This window comes from Nothoprocta perdicaria, unplaced genomic scaffold, assembly GCF_003342845.1.
Source record: "Nothoprocta perdicaria isolate Ctin4 unplaced genomic scaffold, notPer1 scaffold_1, whole genome shotgun sequence".
Taxonomy (NCBI): domain Eukaryota; kingdom Metazoa; phylum Chordata; class Aves; order Tinamiformes; family Tinamidae; genus Nothoprocta; species Nothoprocta perdicaria.
In genome coordinates this window covers 7708289-7729784 of record NW_020454093.1, presented here as the reverse complement: position 1 = coordinate 7729784, position 21496 = coordinate 7708289, and the positions used below count along the sequence as shown (strand labels likewise).

The following is a 21496-nucleotide window of genomic DNA, read 5'->3' as shown; positions in this document are numbered from 1 at the left end:
TGTGGTTTAAAGAAAAGGCTGGCATATGAATGGATGACTTGAATGTAGATTGCGTGTGTGTATATATATTTATATATGTAATATATAGCCTTGCAATTGAAGTTTCAGCCTTCGTTTCTGCTCAGTGAAGTGTTTTTCCCCCCCATTTATGAATTTATTTCTTGTCATGTGGTTGAAGCAACTGTAGTATCATGGGCTCAGTCTTGTCTTGTGACCTTTAGTGTAATCAGTAGTTCAGACTGGGTGTAATGAAAAACTCTATCATCTTTGTTCACGCTGGCATGTTTCTTGAGTATGGTGTAGTTTAGCAAAACTGGAACCCAGTTAACTTTGCTGTGACTGCTTTAATGTCAAAGTATTTGCCAGGTAACAGCAGTTTCTTGGATGCTGGTGTCACCTGTCAGTTTTCAGCTGGGCACTGTTCAAAAACCAAAATAAAATTTTGCCAAAGTGTCTTTGACTTTTAACATTAGTTTAGTTTGTGCCTGGGCTTCTGTGCACACACAATTGTCACAGTGTTTTCTTGGCAAAAATCTCATGTTTCGGAATTTCCATCCTTTGGAGCAGTTTAAACAATTTCTGAAACCTCATTTTCACCTGTGAAAACGAGCCCATGTTTTTGAGCACTTAGTGGAAAACCAGCAATTTCAACCATTACCTCCAGCTGTGCCAGGAGGATGTTGTAGCTACAGCCCAACCACCAACACCTGCTGCTCGTTGGCCCTGTTGCTGTGGGTGGAGCTCAGCTGACCTGGGACCTTTTATACCTGTTCCTCAGTGCTCTTGAGGACGTGTAAGAGCACCAGCAGGGTATGAACATGCAGAATGAGTTCTTGGTAGAGATAATTTGGCCTTTTCAAAGCATTTTGTTTAGGATTCATCGCAGGAGTGTTACTGTTGTTGTTAAGTGGATGTTTGAAAAAAATTAAGCTGTGGACAGTTACATCTTCAAGTTGCATCTTGAGTGGAAGACAGAAGAGCTTACAGTAATTTAAGGTCAGTTCATATATTCTGTAATGGATTGTTGAACATGTAAGGCCTAGTAAAACCTCAGGTGTTAGAGGTCTTGCCAGGTACGGGAAACTCTCCCCGATGCAGCTAGAGATTTTGTAATTATTACATTAATGACAATGACTTACTAGGTGCTTGCTTGTTTGTATTCTGTCCGTGCCATGAACATATTTAGCACCTTGGTTAAACCTGTATTTTTTCCAGTGTCAAAAAAGTTACAGGAATGTTTTAGTTTGGCTGCAAGGGTGCTGTGTAAATTGGTCTTCTAAAAACACAAGGGAAGTAGGGAGGATTCTGGCACATTAGCTGCCCGTAGGGACTGAACAGCACGGTGACAGCTGGATCCGAGTAACTCGCTGAAGGAGGCAGATGGTTACTTTTATTCCAAAAAAAAAGAAAAGGCAAGGATATTTGGGTTTGAGCCGCCTGGTTTTGCAAGGCTGTTGGCATAAACCTGTGGATAATTTTTGTTGCCCTGATGGGGAAACCCGCGGTTAATCACGTTTGGCTCTTTCTGTTCGTTCCGTCCATGTCCTCTGTGCCCGTTCCCGGTCTCCCTCGTGGCAGGCAGCGTGTCCGAGGCGCTGGGGCCTCAGCAGAGTTTCCACACGGGACTTTCATTTCTCCGGCCTCTTCTGCCCAGGCAGCAGCGACTCGAGATTCCCCATCCACAGAGGATGTGGCACTCTGGAGCTCTGGATCCTTTGGCACAAATCAGTGTCCTGCCTAAAACATTTGCAGCACAAAGTGGAGCTTCGTGGGGTTTCGTGGTTTTAGATTAAGGAGTTACCACTTGCTCAGTGATGAGGCTGTTGATAGGCGTTGTGAGGGAACTGGGATGGAGCCGTGTTTCCTTCCCGGTTCTCTCATTCCTCACAGGGCCAGTGAGGCAAGAGCAGAAAATAACCTGCGGGTACCTCAGTAGAGCCTACGTAGGACTTGCTTTCTGCAAAGCAGGGACTTGCTCCAGTCCGTTTTATCAATTCACATCTCCTTTCCTTCCACCCGTTTCAGTCGGCAGCAAGAAAGTGTCACTCTATTTGCCAGTGCCATCCCAGAGGGAAAAAGTAACGTAACTTTGTGTTTCGGTTGGAGAAATATCTTCTCCCTCAGAAGCAGATGTTGCTGCAACCAGGACTGTGGCAGCAGTTAACCAAAGGTTTTCCTCTGTGGAGCATTAAGGTCTTCACCTTCTGCAGTGACTTCTGAGCTCCTCTGGCCTATCCAAAGGCAGCGACGCTTCCTCAGAGCTGGAGACCCACACGATTTCTCAGCGGGGTTTTGGCTCAGCTCTGCCTTGGGCATTGCCATGTGTGCCCTGCGCTGCGACCAAGTCGGGCACCAGCTTTTCAGATGAAATCTCCGGTAACCTCCACCAGTCAGCTGCCTAACTGGGGGACTTGCAAGGCTGTGTTTGAAAAGATAATTTGTAAAAGTTGAATTCCTCGAAATAACATCAATGAAGTAAAAGGGTTTGAATTGAAGGATTTTATTGATGATTTGGGCCTTGGGAAATAGGGTGGTACAGGAGCAACAAGGGAAAAAACCCCACATTTAGCTGTTTGTAGTTAGTTGTTGGTAAGCCCTTTGTATTCAGTCTTTGGGAGAGTTTAAATGGACCCTTCTGAGGAAACAGATGGCCTCGGGGACCATTTTTTCCTAAAGATCTTAGTAGGAATTCGCTACTGGAGCTAGGCTGGCTCCTGCGTCCCCGTGTTGCAAGGCCGGTTGCTGTAGTTGTGTCCGCTGGGAAGCGCCAGGAGCCTCCCAGGGGGCTGCTCCTCTGCCCTTCACCGTTGGCTTCCCGGAGACGCTGTCCCCTTCTCGAGGACACTGAACCCCGTCGTGAGTCTGCGTCGAGCAGGCCGGGACCGGCGCCGTTACCTGAGCGCCGACAGGCCTTTGGGCTCTGCATCCTGGCCCTGCTTGGGGCTGAAACCCCACGGAGCGACGGGAGACAAAAGCAGCCGTCTGTGCTTGGAGCGGGAGCCCGGGGCTCGCTGACTACCTGTTGGTACCGGCCCCATAGGCGGTGGGGTTCCCGGGGTCCTTAAACATCCTGCAAGGAGCGTGCCTGGCATTTTACTGCGCTCTCAACTTACTCTTTTTTTTTTTTTCTGTAAGAGTAGCTTTTCTTGGATGATAAATGTGATATTACCCATTTTTTGGCATTTCTTGGGGTAGCTTTGAGTCATTAATGCCTCTTAAATTTGCCCTTTAGCAGTCGCACTGTGATGTTTTAATGCACTTGGTAATCCTGTTTGTTCATTTAATTTTATATCTTGCCTCCGCAATATCACAGTTTTAGCAACTGGCTTTTTTGGTGCAAGACAGGATTTTTTTTTTCTGACCCATTAAGACGTCAGTAACAAGGGTGATTCCTCAGAAGAATCGTCCTTGAGCAGGTAACTGGCCAGGAGCTACGAACTTGCACCAGCTCTGCAGCTTGCATCCCTGCGTGGTGTTTTCTCTTGCCTGGGGTGCTGCTCTGTGCTGGAGCGCTCTGGGTGGCTGCCCTGGCTTCCTTACCTTGCTTTGTGCTCTGTGCTGACACTTTGAACCCACAGACGTGCAGTTCTGCCTCGGTGACGCTTTGCTGCTGCTGACACCACTTTATGATGTTTATGACAGTTAATACTGTAGGCAGGAAACACACCACAGCACCTAATTTGAACTAGAGCAGCGCTCTCCAAAGATTGGAAAATACCAGGGTAAACTCCAGGATGTTATGTAAGCAGGCTTAGCACTTGTTAAAAGTTTGCAGAACTGTTCTGAAGGAGAGAAGTGAGCAATATATTCCCGGAACGAAGCGGTGATGAAACACAGAAGTTGTGACTCCTGCGTCTTGGGCTCAGCCAGTTTTGTTTGGCCATGCACGTGTTAAACTGGTGAAAACCTATTCCAGTAATTCCTAAGGTAGGTTAAAGATTTGCAAGGCTGTTTTACCGTGTGCCGGGTGGGGAACTGGCTGTGTATTTCAGCAGGATTTGGGCCCTAGTTCCACACACGTTTCCTGCAGCATCAGTACGAGCTCAAGTTGCTCTAGAAGTGTGTGTGGCCTCGTGGAGATCTGTGTCGGGGAACTTGCACGCTGACAGATCACTTAGGTCCTGTTCTGTTTCTTTATTTTTCTCTCCTGGCTGGGTCCTCTATTTGATTTAGGTCAGAGCTTAGAACTGTAGCGGGGATCAGTGACCATCCCGTGTAACGCAAAACTAACACGAGGAGGAAAAATCCCTGACAACAAAGCATCCCTTTCCCCAAAGAGGTTCTTGCAGGGTTTGACTAATCCCATGTAGCTGTTCGGGTAGAACAGTCCATACAGTTTGGCCTTGATGGGCTGGTTGCTTCCTATTTCTCTCTCTGTTGGTTGGAAAAAGGGGATGTATGTAGCCCTGCTCTCTGCCATGTGCCCAGGTTGGCTGGGCAAATCCGAGGAGTGTTTTTCCGTGACTGTCAGCGTGGACTGTTTGCTCTGCACCGTCCAGACCTTCGTGGGTCTTTGCTGTAGGGCTCTCGGAACAGCCCGGCCCACGGCGCTCCGTTTCTAGCCCTATGGAAGCTGAAAGCTTCCGTCTGCCACGGCGCATCCTGGCGAAAACCGTTCGGGATGCGCAGGATCCGTATCCCTTGCAGTACAAAGTGTAGTGGTGCAGGCAAGAGGGGACAAATGAGGTCCCTGAAACTTCCTTTTTGTGTCCTCCTGCGAACGAAATATGGGATTGCAGAGATGAGCATTGACCAGGAACTGTGTGTAGAGAGTGCAGCCCTCGCATGAGAAATCCCTGCCTCGGTCTGCAAAAATGAAATGCAAGAGGTCGGTTTGTTCCTAAATAGAGCCTGTGAAGGGTTGCCAGCGTTGAAAGGTGCAGTTTAGCATTGAAGTTTGTCTTTAAATATAACTGCAAGACTAGTAATTTATATGCAGCTGCAATAAAAATGAAGGTGCATATTGGTTATAGGAACGACCTTAGCTTTTCTCTTGAAATGGAAATTTCAGCTGTATGATCTTCTTGCTGAACTGTCCTTTTGCTTCCCTCGCTTGCTTGTGCGTTTGTGAAGTTTTCCTCTCTGGGTTTTCTGGTTTGAAGTGTTGATGTTGCAGAGCTGATTTATTGCCCATTCATCCACTTTACCAGGTGTGATGCTTTGTTTAGCGTTTGTAGGGCTGTCCTTGGTTGATTTGGTGGAGGAGTTGGCCCTGCACGACTGCAGGAAGGATGGGAGCAGGGTCTGTTGATGCAGTTTCCCCAGAGCCTGCCCCTTGCCTCTGCCCGTTCCCCTGTATGCTCCTGCACACCAGGCATTATTTTATCCTGTTGGCTGTGCTAGATCCTGTACAAACTCCTCTTACTGGTCACTCTTAAAATAAAATGCAAGAAAGTATCGATCAGAAAAAGGGTATGAAAACAAACATATGAATGTGAGGTTTCGCAGCCTGAATAGGTACGTAATTACACAGTATTGCAGGATTGGCAACTGCGGGGTTCAGAAATCATGATTGATTTCCTCTGAAATCAAAGGATTTAGAAAAAACCTAGAAAAACCCCAGGAGATATTTTGGAAATTCCGTGGTTATTTGCCTTTTGTAATGCTTTATGGTTTGCAGCTTTCAAATTGTTCTTTGCTGCTAAAAAAAAGAATTAAAAAAAAAAGCCAAAGGCCGAAGAAAGGGGACACAAATAAAACTTAAATGAGAGAAGCTCAAAGGCAAATAGAAAACCCCGAGTAATTTAACACTGGCATTATTGTAGGAAAACTGTTGGGCAACAGTGGGAATTGCCTGTGCTGTTCCTGAGATGAGCAGCGTTTTCAAGTGGGAAGCCGGCAGTGAAGCATGAATTTGGTGGCACTAAATGCTGCTGGAACTGGGTGGTCTGCAGAGCATCAGTCGCTTCCCTGGTTTCACGTGGCCAAGGAAAGCCAGAACAGCACTTACTGCACTCGGCCTCTCTGCTGATGATCATTTTTCCCCACGTTTTCTCAGTAGTCGGGTAACTCCTGAGATAATTGTGATGGTGATACAGCAAAACCATCAAAATAATATTGTCTTCCATTGGATGGTGCCTGGGTTAGTTAGTCTTGAGGAAATATTATAATTAAGACATAAAGCTAAAGGCAAAATTAAAAATACCTTTCTGCTTCTACATCTGCTTCTACATCCTTGATTTGAGTTTTATAACTCTCTGAAGTGTCTAGAAATGAGATGTGCTAAATATCTCTAGTGTTGTATCCAAAAAAAAAGTGATTTAAGAGCATAGCTGGAACAAAAGGAAGAGGGAAGATGATGCAAGGGGAGTTACTTTTGATAGTTCATGCAAGTGCCACAAAAGAAAAACTGAAACTAGGAAAATGGAAACTCAGTAACTGAGATCCCCTTATACCACGGTCAGGTGCCCAGCAGAACCTGTAAGTTTGTCTGTGGAACTGGCATCTCTAGGGAATTGCAGGGAAGTTTTATTAGATCTGTGAATCCTGCTCTGTAATGGTAGGATAGATCAGATAAAGCAGCAGATCCCTTCCAACCCAATTATCTAGTAAATGCAAGATAAATACAGAGCTGGCATGTTTAAAGCGAAGACCAAATTTGTAAATGTCAAGAAAACTAAAAGTTATGGCCCTCACAGCAAATATTAAGTCATTCCCTAGTGTGCTCAAGGTTTTTTGTGTTGCTATATACACAGATAAAATCTTACTTTAAAATATGTATGTTATGGCAGTTACGGTAGCTATGGGGAACTTTTATTCAAGTAAGTGCCCCGGTGCTTGGAGAACCTTGCACTGATTCCTGCCAGGCGTTTGGATACTGGTGTCAGGTAGGCACTCCGGTAAAATGCTTTTGCTTGTAGTAGTTGACTCTTCAATTTGTCCCGTTTGCCAACAAATGCAATCAGTGCAAGATTTATGGAACTTCAGAGGGAAGGAGAAGTCGAAACGCTTGGTGTTTGTGAGTATCTGGAATCCTTTGTGCTGTCAGTGGCAGTAATACGTGGTGTGTGTGTGTGTGGTAGTCTTCTAATGTTGTAACCATCAACTCGGCGGAGTCGGGAGAGCCGGAGCTGCTGTGCTTGCTCAGCTGGGGTTGGAGGAGGATGAAGGGGGAATTCCTCTCAAAGCGCCTTGCGGGTTGCACATGCAGCGTGGAGGGAGCGTGACGAGCAGGGGGCCTTGTCCTGCCTCCCGCTGGCCGCTCCAGCGGCGGGAATGAGCCTGGAGCACCGGTGTGGGGAAGCTGTATTGGTGTCCTGTAACGTCCCTTCCAAATTTCAGTGTGGCTTGGAAATTGTGATTTGGAGGACACCGCTTTCATTGCGCTTTGACTGTCCCTGAGCACTGTCCAGTTCTGAGGGGTGCTGGATATTTTTTTTAGTGGGAAACTTACTTTCCGATTAAACCATGCACACCCATTTTAAAACAGCTAGCCTGTAACGTTAGGAGGCTTTGCCGGCGCTGCACTTGCACCTCTCCAGGAAGCACGCGGATGTTTTTTCCTTTGCGCCTGCGTCATCTGTTGTGGTTGCAGCAAGGTGTCTGGGGCTGTGCGCGAGCATTGCCACCAGCCCGCGTTCTAGCTGGGGTGAAGCTGCACCGCCGCGCTTCCGCTCGCGTTGCTCAGGGAGCATCTGCTCGAGGTCGCGGCGCCTGCCTGCTGCTAGGGATCAGCAGGGAAGCCTTTGATGGGAATTCTTGCTAGGGTGGCCGTTAGGGATACCAGCGCGTTGTCCCTGGTGCTGCCTGCAGAGCCGCGGGTGGGGGTTTGTCCATGTGGGTGTCCGGGAGCTCCTGGGCCGCAGCTCGGAGCAATCACTGGAGCGCAGCCCTGGGGGCTGCTCCGGCGGCTGTGCCATGCGAGCCGGGATCCTGGCACTGCCCTGTGCCGTCCTGGCAGCTTGGGAACGGGGAATGTGTGGTTCCGAGGACACACGGAACGTGGAAGTCCAGGTTACGTGGCCTTCGGAACGCTTCCTTTGGCTTCTCCGATTCCCAGAGCTTGTTGGGAGTCATCTGCGTGGTGTGAGTGTGTAGCAGACGGTCACGGCAGCTGCCCTCAGCATTGCCCTGGGTTTCAGATCTGCTTGTCAGGGCAGTGGCATCGCCTTCGTGATTCGGGAGGGTAAGCGTCATATTGTGTGTGCGTGTGTATATACACATGCATGCATATATATATATATGTCTGTGATTAAAACCGAAGGCACAGAACCGTGGTGTTTGCACCTGGCTGGATGTCCCTGTCCCGTGGTAGTTCCCTGTGCCTGGCACCCCTTCATCCGTGTGCGCTCCGGATTACTTCCCCTTTTCCCCTTCTGAGGCGTTTCCTTTGAGGAGCAAACGTGCGGCTCGCCCCCTGCTCCGGCTCCCGAGCCTCTCCATCCGTTTGTGTTCACTGTTCCTCTGGAAGCGGCCGGGCGCTCCGCGCGCAGCGGGAGCGAAAGCGGCGCCTTGTAAAGCGCCGCTCCGAGGTGGCAGGGCGCGAGGAAAGGGTTAAAGGTGGAACCGCGTGGCATTATGCAAGCTGTTAAGTAAAAAGGAAGTGCATGACAAAATGCTGAGCTCAGTAGGCTGGCTCGCGGCCAAGCCTGTGCTTTCTTCGCTACAGCTGAGGGCTTTCTAAGCTTCCCACCAGTGGGTTCGCCGGCTCTGTTCAGGAATGCGGCGGCCGCCGCCAGCTGACGTCAGCGCGGCGGTTCAGCCGCGGGCCAGCGGGATGACAGCGCCGCGGGGCCGCCGCCGCCGTGGGTGGCTGCGGGGCGCGCGCCCGGCCCCTCCGCGCTGCGGGCATCCCGGGGGGCTCCAGGGAATAGCAGCGCCCGCCGCCGCCCCCCGTGCCGCTGGAGGCAGCTGGTGACGGCGCCCGCCGCGCGGCTGCGCTTCCATCTTGCTGCCTCCGGCGCGTGGCGCTCCAAGGAGCCCGCGGATCGCTCCGGCCCGTGGGGCTCCGCGAGGCTCCGGGAGCGGGAGGCGGCGGCCGGTGCCCCGTGCGAGGAAGTGACGTGTCCGGTGCGGACGCAGCGGAGCCGCCGGCGCATCGCGGGGCCCGCGGCTGCGCCCGGCGGAAGCTGCCCTGGGCAGCGCTGCTCGCGGGGAATGGCACGAGGGTGTCTGTTCACGGAATAAACACGGCCGCTTTGGGTTTGGCTGTCTCCTGGCCTGTGTCCTCTTCACCTCCCTAGCGCAGATCCGTAGTTACGGATATTAGGAGGAGAAGAATATAAAGTATGTTTGTATTGGAATGGATCTGAGGTACTGAGAGTTTTAGGATGGAGAAGGGGAGACGGGAGAAACCAGGAGAAGCCCTGGGCTTCCTGCCCTTCCGCTTCCCATCCTGTGACTGACAAGGCAGATGTGGGCGGCATCGGTGCCAGTTACCTGTCCATAATAATAGAGAAGACAAATGAGAGAGCAGTCAGCAGAACAGAGATAACAACAAATTTTGAAACTAATAAAAGGAAGAACTTGTTTGTGCAGGGCAGGACTAGTCCATGAAATCCATTGTCAGATGGTATTGGGGCCAAGTTCCAAGCAGAGCCAAAAAAGACCAGATAGACTAGTATGGAAAACACCCTTTAAAACTTGTGTTTCAGACACAGCCGAGTTGGTGGCGGGGCTTTAAGAATCAGGAGAGATGAATTATTTTCTATACTAGTGTGAGTGAGTCACGCTGCTCATGTGTGTTGCTTTCTCCTCTGCCCTTTTCCCACCTGGTGTGTTGGGGAGCATCCCTAAGCTCTGTGCCTGCGCTGGGCAGCGGGGCCGCAAGGCCTCTCCAGGGCGGCGGGCAGGAGCGAGCCGGGAGCCTGGCTGCATGGCAGCCCCCGGGGTGCCCCGTGAGCCGGGACATCTCTGCACCTCTCCTTCCAGCGAGGGCACCCAGCCATTCCCTCTTCAGCTGGGAGGTGACTCAGGCCGGTTGAATGCAGTGCAGCACATGCGGAACAGAACTTGGGAGCTTTCAAGCAGCCTAGATGCTGCTGTGAAATTGTGTAGGAATTGGGTTTGAAGGGATGTGTTTCTGCAAAGAGCCACCTAAAGCTTAACATCTCATAACTACTGCTGAAATTTGCCTTTAGAAGTCTATTATGTGCAAATGGGCTAAATTTCATCGTTTTGGCTTTTACTAAGATGTCAACCCAAGTATGCGTTTTTCTTTCATTTGTTGTGTTTGCTAAATCTGTGAATTAAGGTGGCAGAAGCAATCTCTGTTGCGTTGTTGGGTTTCCTTGGTGTTACGGTGTACAGTGTTCCCCACAGTTGCTGTTTCACTTCTCTGTTTTGCAGCCGGGTTTGAAAGGTGCCACGGCCCTTGTGCTTGCGCCTTAAGTCCCACATCTTGGGACCTCGCAACAAAAGAAACCCAGAAGCAATGCAGGAGAGAAATACCCTTCCCCTGTGAACCAAAGGGAAGTGCATCCAGAAATGCATCCACTAAGAAATCCTGTGTGACATATTATTTATTGGGATTTTGGAAGGACTGCAAGTACGGATGGGTACTGCAGTGCTGGTACCAAGTGACACCCTGCTTTCCCTTGTGCGCTACCAGCCCGTGGTGCTGTCTCCGCAGGTCCTGCCTGTCCTGCTGCGGTGGTAGCGATTCAGTCGCGTGTCAGTACCTGGGAACAGCCCCCCTGAACGTAACTGCCCCTTGTAGTTTCAGGTGCTGTTTCCCTGTTAGCAGGCCGAGGGTAGCAGTCAGAAATGGCACCCAAGTTGTAGTAACCAAAGGAGTTTGGAGCAGAGCGTGTCATCATCTCGGTGGCTTTCTAGAGGCAGCAGCTAGAAGACAACCTCACGCACAGCTCTGCAGGAACCACCTGGCCCCGTAACCGCCTTCCCTTCTCCTGCTAGGACCCTCTTTGGGGCCTGCCTGTGAGGTGAGCTGCCTGCAGAGCTGAGGGCAGAGCTCTCCCTCTGAGCTGCCACCTAATCTAGGAAGAATAAATTAGGCAGCTCCTTGCAATGGTAAGAAGCTAATACTCAACAGAATGAGTTTTCTGAGTGTTGTGCGCAGCTCAGTGCAGCAAAAGGCATTTCTGGTCATTCTGAGCAGAACTGCTTTGCACAAAGACTTATGCAGTGCCACCCTCCCCTTTCCTTCCTAATGTGCTGTAGCAAGTAAAGGGCTCTGTGCTGCAGCCCTTAATTTTCATGGGATGTGGGGATGGAGCTGCCCCTCTGGCTACAGAGCACCATGTGGAGTCTATGTCCCTGCCTTGGGCTTCCTGAATGAGGAGGAAGAAAATCTCTCCTGCTGATGATCACTTGCCTCGCTGGGTTTCGGACACGGTGGTGGCTGTGACAAAAACAGCCAGACAACCTTTCTGTCCTGTCCCATTTACTGCACATCGCTTCCTTTTGCACCTCTCCCTCCCCAGACGCTTGGCAGCTCCTGCTCCGTGCCTGTCTGCCCCGCATCCCGTGTTCTTGGTGCGGCAGGAGGTCCCTGGGAGAGCAGGGCCGTGGGGGAGCAGCGGGGCTGGAGGAGGGAACGCGCTGTCCCTACGGAGCAGGGAGCTCAGGAGGGTGTTACGGCCGACGCAGACTCGACCATCATAATAGTAATTTAAACCTGCCCTTAATGCTTTTGATAATAAAATAACTGTATCCACAGGGGACTGTAGCTAAACAAGTGCGTGGAGCCTTTCCTAGAAACTATTAAGACATCTTTTTCAGTCCCTGAGAAAGTATTTTGTTAACTTTGAACTCAGTTGTCACCTTCTGCTTTGACCTCTTTGATGCCAACCGTATTCCATTTTCAACACCAAAAAAAAAAAAAAATATATATATGTAAACTCTATTTCACAGACTCTAGAATATAAATGGCATAGTTCATTGTGCTGACTCCATCTCTTGTTTGCCTCCTGAAGGAAAAACACTGGCTGGCTGGCATGCTCTGCCCCTGTTTATGTTTTTGCCTGTCTTAGTAGGAGGCCCAGAAATAGGCAAAACTGGTTCTCGCTCAGTTAAAATTTGCTGAGGAGATTTTTTTGAGTAGTCATCGCACTGGCTGCTTCTCATGGCTCAAATGTGTGTGAATAAGATGTGCAAAACGTGGAGTCCCCTGGCTCTGCTCTGGGAATGTGTCACAGACCCCTTGTGTGCTGGCTGCCGGGTTCTTGTAGCACAGGGTGGCACTTATGTCACCGCGGAGCCGGAGCAGCGCGCCGAGCCCGGCGCCGTGCACATCCCCAGTGCTCCGGGAGCCTCCGTGTCCGCGGGAGCACACACCAGCAATACAGCCTCATTTTTGGCCAAACTCATCATTTTGGTTTTTTTTCTTCTGAAATATTACTTCAAAATATGCTCCCTAAAGTCAGAGTTGCTGCCTGTCTCCTTTATGTTTCCATCTGTTGCTCCGTCCTGGCTGGAGTTACTTTGCTGTTTTAATAAGAGCTCACTGCAATTTATTGGTTGCAGGATGGATAATGTGCAAGTAGCTGGCTCTTCATGCTGATAACTGCACCCAACAAAAGAAGGGAAGGATAATTTTGCCCCGTTCGGAAGTAACGTCCGTGGGTAACTCTGTACTAATATTTTTTTCCTTTCCGTGCATTGAAGTTTCAACAAATAACACAAATAACAATTGCAGGAAAGTGACAAAGCAGCATTTTATAAGCAGATTTATGCAGCATTTATTTTTTTCCTCACTGCTTTTTTCCTCCTCATTTTGGCATGAAACAGTGAGATAATTTTCCCGTATCAACAGGTGGAAACATGAAGACGATTTTGACTTTGCTTGCCTCGTGTTAGAATCTGTTGTCTGACATTTTCTCTGTCTTCAAAATAACAGCTGTTTTTGTACCAGCAATTCACAATTGTATTTACTACAAACTAGCGCCTAGCAACATCTAGGCAGTGTTTTTGTTGGGGCAGACTGCTCTGTCACAGGGCTTAGGCTCAGTAGCTGATTTTTAGGTGAGCACTATCTGCTTAAAACATGGTGGAGCCCCAAGTTGGAGCACCTTGTCCTGACTAGAGCAGAGCCGTGAGCTTCCCTGGTGCTGCGCTGGGAGCATTTGTGCTTGCTAAGGCACATGGAGGATCTTGGGGAAAAAATCAAGGTAATTCTTAAACAGAAATTCCTTTTTTGACTGTGTAGGTGGCAAAGTCACGTGCCCTGAGAAACCCTTTAGCCAGCAGGACCTGTGCGTCGAAGGGAACTCGGATTGTACCATTTTGGAATAATTCATGTGGTCATCAATATGATTACTTTTGAAAATTACTTGGAAATGTTTTCTTAAGCTTGTGAGGCTTTCACTGGGATGCACTTTCTCATTGAGGTGATGCTGGCTGTGAAGCATAGCTGGAAACCTCAGGTGATTTTAGAGATGGGGAGCGCAGGCTCTGATATTTGGAGCACTGGCTCCCAAATATTTATGGTTATCTAGTTGAAAAGCGCATAGGCTTGTTTGCTTCTGAAAAAAAATAGCACTTATAAATAATTGTGTTTGTGTTATGAGTAGAGACTTGGTTTACTAACAGCAGGGCCAGCACGAGCAGCGTTGTGTCAAACTCTGCAAGTCGGTGCAAGGGAGCTGCGGCTCTGGGGGATCCCACGTCCGAGGCTTGGAGCTCATGCATGGGCAGGGAGCGGGGCATGGTATGCCAAAAAAGTACTTCTTTGGTAATTAAACACTATTTTTCTTTTTTTGGACACCATTTCAGCTACCTGTTTAATTTGTGAGGTTTAATTAAGATATAGTCAGCTTGTGCTGACAGGGATGTAAAATCAATGCCTAGTTTGCCTGAAGAAAAGGCTGTCTTTCCTTCTGGGGTCTGACCAAGTCTCTTTTCTTTTTCTTTCTTTTTTTTTTTTCCTTTTTTTTTTAAGCATTAGCAATTCAGAGAGCTGAAGCAAATAGCCGTTTTTAAAATTCATGTCCTCAAATGTTAATTTGATGCTTTGAGGCATAAATGACCTTTCTAACCAGCCCAAACTTGTCAAACAAAGGAACGATAGAAACAAGCTGCTTTGTTCTAATACAACAGGCTGCTTTTCAGGGAGAATTTCCAAACAATTCTGCCTCCCTCTTCTCAACAACATTAAATTAAACTTTGGCCTGCGCCGCTTTTGAATGTAGATGCGTGTGCATCATCGGAGAGATGGTGATGGAATCTAGACAACCTGTCCAGATGGAGCCCTAGACTTGGGCTGCTTCTGCAGCCCAGGGCAAGTGCCTGATGGTTCCAGCCAGGGCAGAACAGAGGACGGAATTAAAAGAGGATTTCTCCTCATCTCAGACCTTGGTGGAGGCGGAAAGGGTGTATAAGCTCCATGCTATGCAAGCAGGGAAGGTGCTCTGCACAGCGGTGCCCACTCCGTGGCATTGTAAGATTTGCCAGATAAAAACACGTAGCAAGTTGGGGTGGAAGATACAAGCCTACAGGAAAAATGAATATATGCTTTTTTTTTCTATCTCTTTTCAAAAAAAGAAGTTAAAATGAATTTACTTGAATATTCTTCTTTTGTGCCAGCTTTGCTCATAGAAATCTGAAAGTGTGATGTGTTTTTGAAGCATGCAATGCAGTAAACACCTCTGGAATATACTTTTATCTTCCAGAGGTAAGGAGTGGTAACCTGACACTGTAGCTTTTGTGCCTGGTAATGTTTTTTTGACTTGATGAGCCTTCACTCATTGATCCAAAGAAAAGGAATATCTAATTTTAGTTATTTTTTTTTAAATGAAAGTCTTCCAATTGTTCGTGTCTTTTTTCCCCCATTTACTCATCCGTTTAAAGATGTTCATGGCATTTTCTGCTGTGTGATGTGTTACTTTGTTTACTGAAAGTGCTGACCTTCCATAAGCTTCCTAACTGGATGGGAGGAGACACTCCTGTCATTCTTAAAAATCCAAAAATCCTCATTAGTGTATGATGAACTGAATTTTTAATATTATATTTTATTTGAAAGATGCAATGGGGTATGCCCTGAACATACTTGCAGCAAGCTAATGTGGTCTCACCAGCTTTTTTTTTCTAACAGATGTTTCACATGGTAAAACATCCAGTGCTTATTTTTCTGGTAATTCAGACTTTGTCTTTCATGAGATATTTTACACTAATAGACCTTTTGGTTCCCAAATTTATTGCATGATTTTCTTACATAATAGTGATTTTTTTTAGTTGTTCATGAATCAGATGTGTTCAGTTTTGTTTTAAAGCTTTCTTTTGATCACTTTTATTTGATCAAAACTCTTATAATTTCCTAGCAAAGAGCAACTGTCCTTAAACCTTAGATAAAGCCCTCCTGACCGCACAGACCTGGACTTGGCCAAATGCTCTACCGGTGTCGGTTGCGGTGCCCAGGACATGTGACTGGCTCCAAGGACAGGAGAAACAAAAGTAGAAACTGAATTCCTGCTGCCAAGAATGCTGAACCCTCTCTGAAACATCAACATGTGAACAAACTGTAGCCTACCAAATTCTGCTTTCTGCATGAGAACAAAGAGACTCTTCTTGTCTCCAACAGTGTCTGCAAAATCTGTCTGCAGAGCTGTTCTGGTCTGCAAGGTGCCTGATCAGTCTGGAGCCTTCCTTCGGATCCAGGAGCTGGCTGTGCCTGCTGCAAGGAATCCATATGCACGCACCAAACTTGTACCAAGTTGCTGATGTAGAACCCGGGCCAACAGCACATAGCTCAACATATTCACATAAGCATGAACTACACTTGTTAATTATCTCATAGCTTATTAAGTTTGCAGTTGATTCTGGTAGTTGATCCAAATTACTGTCAGACTGTATTTCATTACACACAAACACATGTGCTTTTGCCTTAAATTGCTACAACTAGTTTCAAACGTAGTTGTGCATATTTTAAGCAACTGTTTGATTCCTTTATATTTGGTTATTGGAGTACTGAAATGAATAGGGAGCTGAATGGAGCTTCAGATAAAGTTTAAACACCACAAAACTGTGTGTGTGTGTATACATATATATACGCATGCACACACATATATACACATACATATAGTCGATTGTAATTACATTGGTATTGGCCTTTATCCAGTAAAGAATGTCTGTCCTCTGAGACAGTGAACTTTAATCATCAGAATTTTTTTCTGTGCTGGATACCTGTAGGATATCCAAGGAATGAGCAGCTGAAAATGCTTCTTCACCTGTTTGGCCTTGAGAGTGCTTTGTGCTGCCATGACAACTTGGTCACAAAGAGCCTTGGGCTTGTGGTTTCCAGCCCTGATTAATACAATGAGCTGTAATTAGGAATAGGAAAAACCCCCACAGGCTTTTTTCCAATTTAAATATTCCCACTGCTCCCAAGACTTCCCCAGTTTTCATTGTGCATTGTTTCAGATTAGTCATAATTGAAATATTTATTTTGTTTCGTGTGGCCTGGACGTTGGGAAGAATCCCTGGAAATTATCAGGGCTTTCAGCATCAGAACAGCTCAGTGCTGAGGTCTCTGGGAGAGATTTGTATAATTTGTTAGGAACCCAAGTACAACTTGAGGCGCTCGTACTACAACATTTCTACCTTCCTAGCACCACCATTCATCCAGCAGGGAATTATGTGTAATATAAGCAAGACTGCCAGTTTAGCCCTTGACAAATCCTCCAGTTGCTGGTGCTTTGTTCCCGTGTCAGTATAGATGGGAAGTAAGTTGGCAAAGTCCATTAAAATGAACATTAAAGCACTGAAGTGGGAAAGAAAACAAAGCTGCAAAGCTATCTCTCATTTTCCTAGGTACAACGGTGACTGATTTGATAAAACATTTTTAGAGGAGTTTTTTTTTTTAATGTGAATTGTAACTTAACCAAATGGTATCACTTAAAATTTTTGACTGCAGCTGCTGCAGAAATGTGTGCACAGCTACTGTTTTGGTAAACAAAGCCTAGTTACCAGATGGCAGTAATATTTAAAAAGTTGAGCGATATGGTTTGGGAAGCATCCAACTGGAATACGCTGCGCTTTGCCTAGGTACCTTAGATTTAGTACACACTGGAAGACTTTAAATGTGTTATCACTGCAGTGACTTGAAAGAACAAATAGACTATTATGTAGAATACAAATAATGCTTATTAAGCTTGCAGTTGATTCTTTCTGATAGATGATCCAAATTGCTGTCAGCCTGTGTTTACTTACACTAAACAGATGTGCTCCTGCTCTAAATCAGGGTAACTCTTCCAAACCTAGTTATGCATATTTTAAACAACTGTTAAATACTGTGTTTCACATAATTCCTGGCTTCATGAAAACTTAATTTTTATAATAGGCCCTTTCCTCACCCCGGCTCCATCCCGTCCTCCTTCAGATGGTGAATCCTGGTGTGTCTGCTTGGCTGTTGGATGGTGGATCTTCACGGAGGGAGGAGGAGGGCGGTTGTTTTGTAGACAGTTTTGCGGCTCTCTGGAGCACACTGCTTGTTTGGCGCTGTTTTTACTCTGTCAGGTAATTGTTTCTCATGGCACTGGGAATAGTCAGCTCAGTTTTGATGCATGGAGGGCCTGTGGAGCAGATGTGTGGCCGTCTCAGCTGCCCCTTCCCCCTGCAGAGGCCTGGCTTGGCCCGGGTGCTGCTCTGCTCCACTTTGCGCTCTCCTCTCCCTCCTCCTCCGCTTCACCGCCTCCTGCGGGAGCACCCGTGTTCCCCTGGATGCCTTTAGGGATGCTCGTGCTTCCTGCAGTGGCTGCAACGGGAGGCAGCGCTGGGCGGAGAGCGCGTCCCTCATGGCTGCCCTGCCAGAGCTGCTGCGGCGCAGGCCGCGCCGCCTCGTACCCTCAGCGCAGACCCAGCAACGGGCTGGGGGAAACGCGTCCCCCCAGCACGCCCGGCACGGCCAGGGGCCTGGACACGTTAGCGGCGTAAATGGGCAGCTGCCCCCCGTGTTTCTGAGGGGGTTCCCGGCCGTGGGAAGTGGTTGTGGAGCGGAGCTCCAGGGGCTGCAGTGAGCGGCTTCCCCACAGCAAGTTCTGGGTCCTGCGTGGGGGAACTTCATTAGGGGATGGAGACAGGCACGTGGGAAGGTTGTTGTCATTTTCTCTCTGTTCACCACCCTTAAAGAGCACTGAGAAGGGAGGTCTACCACTTGGAAGAAAGGAGATTTCTTTCTGGAGACTACTATTCTCTGAATCCAAGCAAATTCTCCCATCCTTTTATTGCAACTTTTTTTTTTCCTTTCGTTTAGAAGTATCATTAAGAAAAAGTAGTTTCTGTAAGTTTTACTTCTGAATGAAGAATTAATTCTGCAAAGAATAAATACAAGTGGTAGTTGTTTTGATCTGGTCAGAATCCAGAAACATTAAGGTAGTTGCTCCTTCTCCCACCATGCCCTTGCTGCCGTGCTACCAGTGTCCTCAGAAAAACTTGCTGACTTTGACTATAAAAACTCAATCCTGTAAAAATTTCTCTTCGGAGTGTGGTAAATGCTAGGTTTTTAGGGGACAAGTAGGCTAAAAACAAGATGCTTGAAACTCACTAAAAATAGAAATAATTCTTGTGGCTTTTGGAGAAAATATCAGGGCGACTTCTCTCATTATCTAGGATGACTCTCTTGCTTTTTTCAGAGAAAAGAATTATCATGCTTTTAATGAACAGTTTCTTCAGCTATCTTTTGTCCTTTATAGTCTAGAAGGTTTGGGATTTGCATTGCCCCCTCATGCAAAAAGCAAACATCATTTTTCAAAACAAAATGTTTGAACCGTGACATCCCTACCCTTAAAAAGAAAATAAATGCTTTTTTTCTGGAGCTTTTTTTTATCTTTGGCAGGAATATATTACAAGCCTACTAAATTTGCAAAACCTGAAGGTAGTAGTCCCATTTTCTGCTTCATGAATTTTATATACAGATCATGAATTAAAAAAAAAGTAACCTTTTTTACAAGAGAGTTGATTCAGCTCCATGATTCGGGTGTTGGGGTGGTTTCTGCGCAGGAACTGATGCTGATTTTTCTTGTTAAATGTGCCCGTGGTGGAAGGAAGAATTGAATTCTGTTCTGATCCTGGCGGGGTTCACAGGAGCCAGTGGCTCCAGCTGAACCTTCTCTGCGTCACAGATTTCAGTAGCTGTGTCCATCTTTGCTCATAGCTTGGATCACCATTGCTCTGATGTGTTCTCTAGGCAGTGTTCTCATCAGGAGAGAGATTTTGTTGATTGACCAGCTTGCTGCTTTAAAAAGAAAGCCCTTGCATAGCCCAGTAGCAGCACAAAAGAGGATTAAGATATCCTTGTTGTTCCTTAATAGATTGCCTTAACCAGGCCCAGGGTGGAAGAGTAACTGATAATTTCATGTTGTTCTTGCTGCGCGCAGATTGTGCCAGTGTGTGTGCATGGGGTGGTGGTGGCACCGAGTGTTTCCTTTAGGAGTGCTCCATGGCGCAGGCATCTCCGTGTGCGCAATCCCTGCTGCGGCTGGTGCTTCCCGGCAGGCAGCAGCCTCTTCCCGCCCACTCCTGGCGCTCGGTTCTGCCTCACCTCGACCTCCGGGCAGCCTTGGGGTCGTGCGTCTGTGCTTCGGAAAGGGAAAGGCCTCATCCACTGGAATCTTCAGGAATGAGGCCTATCTGCTGCATGGATAAAAGAAGGGAGGGATAGTATAGCCTTGGGCATCCTTTCATATCAAACAAAGGGCTGTTTCACGGTCACATGCTAATGCCAGATAAGAGGAGCCTGGGTGGAAGATCTGTCTGTCCAACAAGTGGTGACTCTGTTTCGGGTCTTTCCTGTTGGTTTGCAGTTTGGGACAAGAGGAATGCAGCTGTTGGAATTTTATTTGCAGTATCTTAAAGTAGCCTGTGGGGGTACTTCAATTTTGCAGTAGTTTCCAAGTCTTTATTTCAAAATGATCCAAAAACTAATGAGGAAGCAAATGTAGATAAAGCTTTTCTAAGCGAAGTAGAGTTGGAATCTGTTGCCTTACATCACACTGACCCTCCAACAGGGAGCAGATTAGCAGATTATGGCTTGCTCCAAAGCGAGTTGAAATGAGGGCATCGCTTTAGTAATGCAGAGTAGATTCATCACGCTGCCTTGGGCTGCTCTGGAGGCGTGTGATTAAGGGCCAAAGCTGCAGTGGGAACCATGCATACCAGTGCCTAGACCAAATGGCCAGTCATTGTCCCCTGGATTAAACATACTCATAATTTGATTTCCTTGATTTAAAAAAAATAGTTGGCTTTCTGGCATGAGATTGATTAGTGACACTGCCTTAAAAGGAGGACATTTGTTTTGGGGGCATGTTGAGGTCTTCCTTGAAAGATATAAAACATTTTATGTGCAGCGGCTCAAGACTAGTCTCCAAAACCGCGTTCCTCTAGTTTAAAACTCCCCTTTCCTTCTCCTTGTTGTTTACTATTGTGAATAAAATGATAAATAAATGAATATAATAGACTTTAATATTTTGAGTTGAGTAGAGAAAATCTCTTGCAAAGATTGCTGCTGTTAGCATTGATATTTGCAGAGCAAGAATGACTTGGAGCACGTTTGCCGCCCGTTGTGGAGATACGATTCCCTTCCTGCTTCCCCCAGCAATACACTGGGGAGAGAGACTCACAATATAAATGGAATTACATCAGTAGTTGCTGTCCAGAAGCTTGTCACGTTCAGTTATCTCACCTGGAGTCACATTTTTTCTGGGTGTCGAACGGGCCCCAAGCCCCTCATTTGGGAATCCCTTGCGCAGAACACTGGGGAGAAGGCCTAATAAAAAGTACAGTGTTTCTCAAAAGGAATAATGCTCCTTAAGAGTACATAATATCTGAACAAACAGGCAATGAACAGCATATAATTCTGCACATTATGGAACAGCATTAAATATACATATTAGTAAGGTAGCAGATGCTGTAGCGCTGAAATTGCCATGTAAAGTAGCAGCCTTTCGCAGCGGGGGGCTGCTCCATGCGAGGCTCCTTCACATGTAATGAATAGCTAATTTGGGCTCTATAGGCCATGAGAGAGCGGAGGGGAGCGGGGAGGGGGAGAGCATTCCAGCAGCCGGGCCCAGCAGGATGTGCCGAGATGTGCTTTTAATGGAGCGACGTTTCCGAGCTCTTGGGGGTGGATTCATGAAGAGGGCTGCTCATCTGGTCCTTTGCCTTCGAGCCGAGGAGTGGTTATTGCAGAGGGACGAGCAGGCCTGTGGGGTGCCCGCGCACAGGGAGCCTGAGGTGATGGGCTTCTGTGCCCGCTCTCGCCTGATGGGGCCCTCGCTGTTGTTTTGTTTCCTTTTTTAAGCAACCGAAAGGTGAAATAAAAGCCAACAAAAAGCATCCGCCAGAGCTGGCACTGAAAAGGTGAGCCATGCTTTCCCTCATCCCTCTTTCAGAGCCTGTGAGGGCGCTTGTTGATCCAGTTAATTTATAGCGGAAGACCCAGCTAGTGATCAAATCTGGCACCCACGCATCTCATGGGCACCCTCTTGCTCAAGGTGAGAAATAGAGTTTCCTTGCTGAGTAAGCTAGAGGTCAACAAGCTTTGGGTGTTCCAGACTTACTACTGGTGCTTTCTAGGAGTTTGGAAAACAGCTGGTCTAATGTTCAA

The 21496-nt window shown here is 47.4% G+C and overlaps 1 protein-coding gene across 1 annotated transcript in view; it reads left to right on the top strand.

Moving 5' to 3' along the window:
• Positions 1–801: 801 nt before the first annotated feature.
• Positions 802–21496, top strand: part of ZSWIM6 (zinc finger SWIM-type containing 6) — an 80274-nt gene continuing 59579 nt past the window's right edge. The window contains exon 1 of the mRNA XM_026037103.1: positions 802–996. The gene's annotated coding sequence lies outside the window, so the exon portion shown is untranslated. The remainder of the gene's footprint in view (positions 997–21496) is intronic.